Consider the following 9,893-nt stretch of genomic DNA (forward strand, 5'->3'; position numbering starts at 1 on the left):
AATCGCCCGGCCTCTGGAGAGACTCGCCCGGCCTCTGTAGAGACTCGCCCGGCCTCTGTAGAGACTCGCGCGGCCTGTGTGGAGACTCGCCCGGCCTCTGTGTAGCCTCGCCCGGCCTCTGTAGAGACTCGCCCAGGCTCTGTGGAGACTCGACCAGCCTCTGTAGAAACTTGCCCGGCCTCTGTGGAGACTCGCCCGGCCTCTTGAGAGACTCGACCAGCCTCTGTGGAGACTCGCCCGGCCTCTGTGGAGAATCGCCCGGCCTCTGGAGAGATTCGCCCGGCCTCTGTAGAGACTCGCCCGACATCTGTGGAGATTCCCCCGGCCTCTGTAGAGACTCGCCCTGCCTCTGTGGAGACTCACCTGGCCTCTGGGAATACTCACCCGGCCTCTGTGGAGACTCGCCCGGCCCCTATAGAGCCTCGCAAGGCCTCTGTGGAGACTCGCCCGGCCTCTGTGGTGACTCAATTTGCCTCTGTAGAAACTCGCCTGGTCTCTGTAGAGATTCGCCATGCCTCTGTGAAGACTCGTGCGGTCTCTGGGGAGACTCGCCCGGCCTCTGTGGACACTCGCCCGGCCTCTGGGGAGAATCGCACGGCCTCTGTAGAGACTCGCCCGGCATCTCTGCAGACTCGCCCAGGCTCTGTAGAGATTCGCCCGGCCTATGCTGAGACTCGCCCGGCCTCTGTGGAGACTCGCCCGGCCTCTGTGGAGACTCGCACGGCCTCTGTGGGGATACGCCCTACCTCTGTAGAAACTCGATCGGCCTCTGTGGAGACTCACCCGGCCTCTGTGAAGACTCGCCCGGCCTCTGTGGAGACTCGCCCGGCCTCTGTGGAGACTCGCACGGCCTCTGTGGAGATACGCCCGGCCTCTGTAGAGACTCGCCCGGCCTCTGTCGAGACTCACCCAGCCTCTGTGGAGACTCATCCGGCCTCTGTGGAGACTCGCCCGGCCTCTGTGGAAACTCGCCCGGCCTCTGTGGAGCCTCGCAAGGCCTCTGTGGAGACCCGCTCGGCATCTGGAGACTCGCCCGCCCTCTGTAGAAACTCGCCCGGTCTCAGCAGAGACTCGCCCGGCCTCTGTGAAAACCTGTCTGGCCTCTGGGGAGACTCGCCCGGCCTCTGTGGAGACACACCCGGCCTCTGTGGAGACTCACCCGTCTTCTTGGGAGACTCGTCCGGCCTCTGGGGAGACTCGCCCGGCCTCTGTGGAGACTCGGCCGGCCTCTATGGAGACTCGCCCGGTCTCTGTGGAGACTCGCCCGGCCTCTCGAGAGATTCGCCCGGCCTCTGTGGAGACTAGCCCGGCCTCTGTATAGACTCACTCGGTCTCTGTGGAGACTCGCCCGGCCTCTCGAGAGATTCGCCCGGCCTCTGTGGAGACTCGCCCGGCCTCTGTGGAGACTAGCCCGGCCTCTGTGGAGACTCGCCCGGCCTCTGAAGAGACTAGCCCGGCCTCTGTAGAGACTCGCCCGGCCTCTGTGGAGACTCGCCCGGTCTCGGTAGAGACTCGCCCGGCCTCTTTGAAGACTCAACCGGCCGGCCTCTGTGGAGAATCGCCCGGCCTCTGGAGAGATTCGCCCGGCCTCTGTAGAGACTCGCGCGGCGTGTGTGGAGACTCGCCCGGCTTCTGTGGAGACTCGCACGGCCTCTGTGGAGATACGCCCGGCCTCTGTAGAGACTCGACCGGCCTCTGTGGAGACTCACCCGGCCTCTGTAGAGACTCGCCCGGCCTCTGCGGAGACTCGCCCGGCTTCTGTGGAGACTCGCACGGCCTCTGTGGAGATACGCCCGGCCTCTGTAGAGACTCGCCCGCCTCTGTGGAGACTCACCCAGCCTCTGTGGAGACTCATCCGGCCTCTGTGGAGACTCGCCCGGCCTCTGTGGAGACTCGCCCGGCCTCTGTGGAGCCTCGCAAGGCCTCTGTGGAGGCTCGCTCGGCATCTGAAGACTCGCCTGCCCTCTGTAGAAACTCGCCCGGTCTCTGCAGAGACTCGCCCGGCCTCTGTGAAAACCTGTCCGGCCTCTTGGGAGACTCGCCCGGCCTCTGTGGAGACACGCCCGGCCTCTGTGGAGACTCACCCGTCCTCTTGGGAGACTCGTCCGGCCTCTGGGGAGACCCGCCCGGCCTCTGTGGAGACTCGCACAGCCTCTGTGGAGAATCACCCGGCCTCTGTAGAGACTCGCTCGGCCTCTGTAGAGACTCGCCGGCCTCAGTAGAGACTCGCCCGGCCTCTGTGGAGACTCGGCCGGCCTGTAGGGACACGTCCAGGCTCTGTGGTGACTCGCCCAGCCTCTGGAGAGACTAGCCCGGCCTCTGTACAGACTCACTCGGCCTCTGTGGAGACTTGCCCGGCCTCTCGAGAGATTCGCCCGGCCTCTGTGGAGACTCGCCCGGCCTCTGTGGAGACTAGCCTGGCCTCTGTGGAGACTCGCCCGGTCTCTGTAGAGACTCGCCCGGCCTCTTTGAAGACTCGCCCGGTCTCTGTGGAGACTCGCCCGGCCTCTGTGGAGACTCGCCCGGTCTCTGTAGAGACTCGCCCGGCCTCTTTGAAGACTCGTCCGGCCTCTGGGGAGAGTCGCCCGGCCTTTGTGGAGACTCGGCCCGCCTCCGTGGAGACTAGCCCGGCCTCTGGGGAGACTCGCCCGGCCTCTGTAGAGACTCGCCCGGCCTTTGTGGTGACTCACCCAGCCTCTGTAGAGACTTGTCCGGCCTCTGTGGAGACTCGCCCGGCCTCTGTGGAGAATCGCCCGGCCTCTGGAGAGATTCGCCCGGCCTCAGTAGAGACTCGCCCGGCCTCTGTGGAGACTCGGCCGGCCTGTAGGGACACGTCCAGGCTCTGTGGTGACTCGCCCAGCCTCTGGAGAGACTAGCCCGGCCTCTGTACAGACTCACTCGGCCTCTGTGGAGACTTGCCCGGCCTCTCGAGAGATTCGCCCGGCCTCTGTGGAGACTCGCCCGGCCTCTGTGGAGACTAGCCCGGCCTCTGTGGAGACTCGCCCGGCCTCTGAAGAGACTAGCCCGGCCTCTGTAGAGACTTGCCCGGCCGCTGTGGAGACTCGCCCGGCCTCTGTGGAGACTCGCCCGGTCTCTGTAGAGACTCGCCCGGCCTCTTTGAAGACTCGTCCGGCCTCTGGGGAGAGTCGCCCGGCCTTTGTGGAGACTCGGCCCGCCTCCGTGGAGACTAGCCCGGCCTCTGGGGAGACTCGCCCGGCCTCTGTAGAGACTCGCCCGGCCTTTGTGGTGACTCACCCAGCCTCTGTAGAGACTTGTCCGGCCTCTGTGGAGACTCGCCCGGCCTCTGTGGAGAATCGCCCGGCCTCTGGAGAGATTCGCCCGGCCTCTGTAGAGACTCGCCCGACATCTGTGGAGATTCCCCCGTCCTCTGTAGAGACTCGCCCTGCCTCAGTGGAGACTCGCCCGGCCTCTGGGGAGACTCGCCCGGCCTCTGTAGAGATTTGCGCGGCCCCTGTAGAGACTCGCCCGGCCTCAGTGAAAACTCGCCCAGGCTCTGTGGAGATTCTCCCAGCCTCTGTAGAAGCTCGCCCGGCCTCTGTGGAGACTCGCCCGGCCTCTTGAGAGACTCGCCAGGCCTCTGTGGAGACTCGCCCGGAACCTCTGCAGACTCGCCCTGGCTCTGTAGAGATTCGCCCGGCCTATGTTGAGACTCGCCCGGCCTCTGTGGAGACTCGCCCGGCCTCTGTGGAGACTCGCATGGCCTCTGTGGAGATACGCCCGGCCTCTGTAGAGACTCGCCCGGCCTCTGTGGTGACTCACCCAGCCTCTGTAGAGACTTGTCCGGCCTCTGTGGAGACTCGCCCGGCCTCTGTGGAGAATCGCCCGGCCTCTGGAGAGATTCGCCCGGCCTCTGTAGAGACTCGCCCGACATCTGTGGAGATTCCCCCGTCCTCTGTAGAGACTCGCCCTGCCTCAGTGGAGACTCGCCCGGCCTCTGGGGAGACTCGCCCGGCCTCTGTAGAGATTTGCGCGGCCCCTGTAGAGACTCGCCCGGCCTCAGTGAAGACTCGCCCAGGCTCTGTGGAGACTCTCCCAGCCTCTGTAGAAGCTCGCCCGGCCTCTGTGGAGACTCACCCGGCCTCTGGGAATACTCACCCGGCCCCTATAGACCCTCGCAAGGCCTCTGGGGAGAATCGCCCGGCCTCTGTAGAGACTCGCCCGGTCTCTGTAGATACTCGCCCGGCATCTGTAGAGACTCGCCCGGCCTCCGTGGAGACTCGCCCGCCCTCCGTGGAGACTCGCCCGGCCTCTGGAGAGGTTTGCCCGGCCTCTGTAGAGACTCGCCCGACCTCTGTGGAGATTCCCCCGGCCTCTGTAGAGACTCGCCCGGCCTCTGTGGAGACTCACCCCGCCTCTGTGGAGACTCATCTGGCCTCTGGGAATACTCACCCGGCCACTGTGGAGACTCGCCCGGCCTCTCTAGGTCTCTGGGGAGACTCGCCCGGCTTCTGTGGAGACTCGCTTGGCCTCTGTAGAAACTCGCCCGGTCTCTGTAAAGATTCGCCCGGCCTCTGTAAAGACTCGTCCGAACACTGGGAAGACTCGCCCGGCCTCTGTAGAGATTCGCCCGGCCCCTGTAGAGACTCGCCCGGCCTCTGTAGAGACTCGCCCGACCTCTGTAGAGACTCGCGCGGCGTGTGTGGAGACTCGCCCGGCTTCTGTGGAGACTCGCACGGCCTCTGTGGAGATACGCCCGGCCTCTGTAGAGACTCGACCGGCCTCTGTGGAGACTCACCCGGCCTCTGTAGAGACTCGCCCGGCCTCTGCGGAGACTCGCCCGGCTTCTGTGGAGACTCGCACGGCCTCTGTGGAGATACGCCCGGCCTCTGTAGAGACTCGCCCGCCTCTGTGGAGACTCACCCAGCCTCTGTGGAGACTCATCCGGCCTCTGTGGAGACTCGCCCGGCCTCTGTGGAGACTCGCCCGGCCTCTGTGGAGCCTCGCAAGGCCTCTGTGGAGGCTCGCTCGGCATCTGAAGACTCGCCTGCCCTCTGTAGAAACTCGCCCGGTCTCTGCAGAGACTCGCCCGGCCTCTGTGAAAACCTGTCCGGCCTCTTGGGAGACTCGCCCGGCCTCTGTGGAGACACGCCCGGCCTCTGTGGAGACTCACCCGTCCTCTTGGGAGACTCGTCCGGCCTCTGGGGAGACCCGCCCGGCCTCTGTGGAGACTCGCACAGCCTCTGTGGAGAATCACCCGGCCTCTGTAGAGACTCGCTCGGCCTCTGTAGAGACTCGCCGGCCTCAGTAGAGACTCGCCCGGCCTCTGTGGAGACTCGGCCGGCCTGTAGGGACACGTCAAGGCTCTGTGGTGACTCGCCCAGCCTCTGGAGAGACTAGCCCGGCCTCTGTACAGACTCACTCGGCCTCTGTGGAGACTTGCCCGGCCTCTCGAGAGATTCGCCCGGCCTCTGTGGAGACTCGCCCGGCCTCTGTGGAGACTAGCCCGGCCTCTGTGGAGACTCGCCCGGTCTCTGTAGAGACTCGCCCGGCCTCTTTGAAGACTCGCCCGGTCTCTGTGGAGACTCGCCCGGCCTCTGTGGAGACTCGCCCGGTCTCTGTAGAGACTCGCCCGGCCTCTTTGAAGACTCGTCCGGCCTCTGGGGAGAGTCGCCCGGCCATTGTGGAGACTCGGCCCGCCTCTGTGGAGACTAGCCCGGCCTCTGAGACTCACCCGGCCTCTGTAGAGATTTGCCCGGCCTCTGTAGAGACTCGCCCGGCCTCTTGAGAGACTCGCCAGGCCTTTGTGGACACTCGCCAGGCCTTTGTGGACACTCGCCCGGCTTCTGTATAGATTCGCCCGGCCTCTGTAAAGACTTGCCCGGCCTCTGTGGTGACTCACCCAGCCTCTGTAGATACTTGTCCGTCCTCTGTGGAGACTCGCCCGGCCTCTGTGGAGAATCGCCCGGCCTCTGGAGAGTTTCGCCCGGCCTCTGTAGAGACTCGCCCGACATCTGTGGAGATTCCCCCGGCCTCTGTAGAGACTCACCCTGCCTCAGTGGAGACTCGCCCGGCCTCTGGGGAGACTCGCCCGGCCTCTGTAGAGATTTGCCCGGCCTCTGTTGAGACTCGCCCGGCCTCAGTGGAGACTCGCCCGGCCTCTGTGGAGACTCGCCCAGGCTCTGTGGAGACTCTCCCAGCCTCTGTAGAAGCTCGATTGGCCTCTGTGGAGACTCGCCCGGCCTCTCGGGAGATTCGCCCGGCCTCTGTGGAGACTCGCCCGGCCTCTGTGGAGACTAGCCCGGCCTCTGTGGAGACTCGCCCGGCCTCTGAAGAGACTAGCCCGGCCTCCGTGGAGACTCGCCCGGCCTCTGTGGAGACTCGCCCGGCCTCTGTGGAGACTCGCCCGGCCTCTGTAGAGACTTGTCCGGCCTCTGTGGAGACTCGCCCGGCCTCTGTGGAGAATCGCCCGGCCTCTGGAGAGTTTCGCCCGGCCTCTGTAGAGACTCGCCCGACATCTGTGGAGATTCCCCCGGCCTCTGTAGAGACTCGCCCTGCCTCAGTGGAGACTCGCCCGGCCTCTGGGGAGACTCGCCCGGCCTCTGTAGAGATTTGCCTGGCCTCTGTTGAGACTCGCCCGGCCTCAGTGGAGACTCGCCCGGCCTCTGTGGAGACTCGCCCAGGCTCTGTGGAGACTCTCCCAGCCTCTGTAGAAGCTCGATCGGCCTCTGTGGAGACTCGCCCGGCCTCTCGAGAGATTCGCCCGGCCTCTGTGGAGACTCGCCCGGCCTCTGTGGAGACTCGCCCGGCCTCTGAAGAGACTAGCCGGCCTCCGTGGAGACTCGCCTGGCCTCTGTGGAGATTCGCCCGGCCTCTGTGGAGACTCGCTCGGTCTCTGTAGAGACTCGCCCGGCCTCTTTGAAGACTCGTCCGGCCTCTGGGGAGAGTCGCCCGGCCTTTGTGGATACTCGGCCCGCCTCTGTGGAGACTAGCCCGGCCTCAGTGGAGACTCGCCCGGCCTCTGTAGAGACTCGCGCGGCCTGTGCGGAGACTCGCCCGGCCTCTGTGGAGACTCGCCCAGGCTCTGTGGAGACTCTCCCAGCCTCTGTAGAAGCTCGCCCGGCCTCTGTGGAGACTCGCCCGGCCTCTTCAGAGACTCGCCAGGCCTCTGTGGACACTCGCCCGGCTTCTGTAGAGATTCGCCCGACCTCTGTAAAGACTTGCCCGGCCTCTGTGGTGACTCACCCAGCCTCTGTAGAGACTTGTCCGGCCTCTGTGGAGACTCGCCCGGCCTCTGTGGAGAATCGCCAGGCCTCTGGAGAGATTCGCCCGGCCTCTGTAGAGACTCGCCCGACATCTGTGGAGATTCCCCCGGCCTCTGTGGAGACTCGCCCTGCCTCAGTGGAGACTCGCCCGGCCTCTGGGGAGACTCGCCCGGCCTCTGTAGAGATTTGCCCGGCCCCTGTTGAGACTCGCCCGGCCTCAGTGGAGACTCGCCCGGCCTCTGTGCAGACTCGCCCAGGCTCTGTGGAGACTCTCCCAGCCTCTGTAGAAGCTCGCCCGGCCTCTGTAGAGACTCGCCCGGCCTCTGTAGAGACTCGCGCGGCCTGTGTGGAGACTCGCCCGGCCTATGTGGAGACTCGCCCAGCATCTGTAGAAACTCGCCCGGCCTCTGGGGATACTCGCCCGGCCTCTGTAGAGACTCGCCGGACCTCTGTGGAGATTCCCCCGGCCTCTGTAGAGACTCGCCCGGCCTCTGTGGAGACTCGCCCGGAACCTCTGCAGACTCGCCCTGGCTCTGTAGAGATTCGCCCGGCCTATGTTGAGACTCGCCCGGCCTCTGTGGAGACTCGCCCGGCCTCTGTGGAGACTCGCATGGCCTCTGTGGAGATACGCCCGGCCTCTGTAGAGACTCGCCCGGCCTCTGTGGTGACTCACCCAGCCTCTGTAGAGACTTGTCCGGCCTCTGTGGAGACTCGCCCGGCCTCTGTGGAGAATCGCCCGGCCTCTGGAGAGATTCGCCCGGCCTCTGTAGAGACTCGCCCGACATCTGTGGAGATTCCCCCGTCCTCTGTAGAGACTCGCCCTGCCTCAGTGGAGACTCGCCCGGCCTCTGGGGAGACTCGCCCGGCCTCTGTAGAGATTTGCGCGGCCCCTGTAGAGACTCGCCCGGCCTCAGTGAAGACTCGCCCAGGCTCTGTGGAGACTCTCCCAGCCTCTGTAGAAGCTCGCCCGGCCTCTGTGGAGACTCGCCCGGCCTCTTGAGAGACTCGCCAGGCCTCTGTGGACACTCGCCCTGCTTCTGTAGAGATTCGCCCGGCCTCAGTAGAGACTCGCGCGGCCTGTGCGGAGACTCGCCCAACCTCTGTGGAGACTCGCCCGGCCACAGTGGAGACTCGCCCAGGCTCTGTGGAGACTCTCCCAGCCTCTGTAGAAGCTCGCCCGGCCTCTGTGGAGACTCGCCCGGCCTCTTGAGAGACTCGCCAGGCCTCTGTGGACACTCGCCCGGCTTCTGTAAAGATTCGCCCGGCCTCTGTAAAGACTTGCCCGGCCTCTGTGGTGACTCACCCAGCCTCTGTAGAGACTTGTCCGGCCTCTGTGGAGACTCGCCCGGCCTCTGTGGAGAATCGCCCGGCCTCTGGAGAGACTCGCCCGGCCTCTGTAGAGACTCGCCCGGCCTCTGTAGAGACTCGCGCGGCCTGTGTGGAGACTCGCCCGGCCTCTGTGTAGCCTCGCCCGGCCTCTGTAGAGACTCGCCCAGGCTCTGTGGAGACTCGACCAGCCTCTGTAGAAACTTGCCCGGCCTCTGTGGAGACTCGCCCGGCCTCTTGAGAGACTCGACCAGCCTCTGTGGAGACTCGCCCGGCCTCTGTGGAGAATCGCCCGGCCTCTGGAGAGATTCGCCCGGCCTCTGTAGAGACTCGCCCGACATCTGTGGAGATTCCCCCGGCCTCTGTAGAGACTCGCCCTGCCTCTGTGGAGACTTACCTGGCCTCTGGGAATACTCACCCGGCCTCTGTGGAGACTCGCCCGGCCCCTATAGAGCCTCGCAAGGCCTCTGTGGAGACTCGCCCGGCCTCTGTGGTGACTCAATTTGCCTCTGTAGAAACTCGCCTGGTCTCTGTAGAGATTCGCCATGCCTCTGTGAAGACTCGTGCGGTCTCTGGGGAGACTCTCCCGGCCTCTGTGGACACTCGCCCGGCCTCTGGGGAGAATCGCACGGCCTCTGTAGAGACTCGCCCGGCATCTCTGCAGACTCGCCCAGGCTCTGTAGAGATTCGCCCGGCCTATGCTGAGACTCGCCCGGCCTCTGTGGAGACTCGCCCGGCCTCTGTGGAGACTCGCACGGCCTCTGTGGGGATACGCCCTACCTCTGTAGAAACTCCATCGGCCTCTGTGGAGACTCACCCGGCCTCTGTGAAGACTCGCCCGGCCTCTGTGGAGACTCGCCCGGCCTCTGTGGAGACTCGCACGGCCTCTGTGGAGATACGCCCGGCCTCTGTAGAGACTCGCCCGGCCTCTGTCGAGACTCACCCAGCCTCTGTGGAGACTCATCCGGCCTCTGTGGAGACTCGCCCGGCCTCTGTGGAAACTCGCCCGGCCTCTGTGGAGCCTCGCAAGGCCTCTGTGGAGACCCGCTCGGCATCTGGAGACTCGCCCGCCCTCTGTAGAAACTCGCCCGGTCTCAGCAGAGACTCGCCCGGCCTCTGTGAAAACCTGTCTGGCCTCTGGGGAGACTCGCCCAGCCTCTGTGGAGACACACCCGGCCTCTGTGGAGACTCACCCGTCTTCTTGGGAGACTCGTCCGGCCTCTGGGGAGACTCGCCCGGCCTCTGTGGAGACTCGGCCGGCCTCTATGGAGACTCGCCCGGTCTCTGTGGAGACTCGCCCGGCCTCTCGAGAGATTCGCCCGGCCTCTGTGGAGACTAGCCCGG

This window comes from Eleutherodactylus coqui, chromosome 6, assembly GCF_035609145.1.
Source record: "Eleutherodactylus coqui strain aEleCoq1 chromosome 6, aEleCoq1.hap1, whole genome shotgun sequence".
NCBI lineage: Eukaryota > Metazoa > Chordata > Amphibia > Anura > Eleutherodactylidae > Eleutherodactylus > Eleutherodactylus coqui.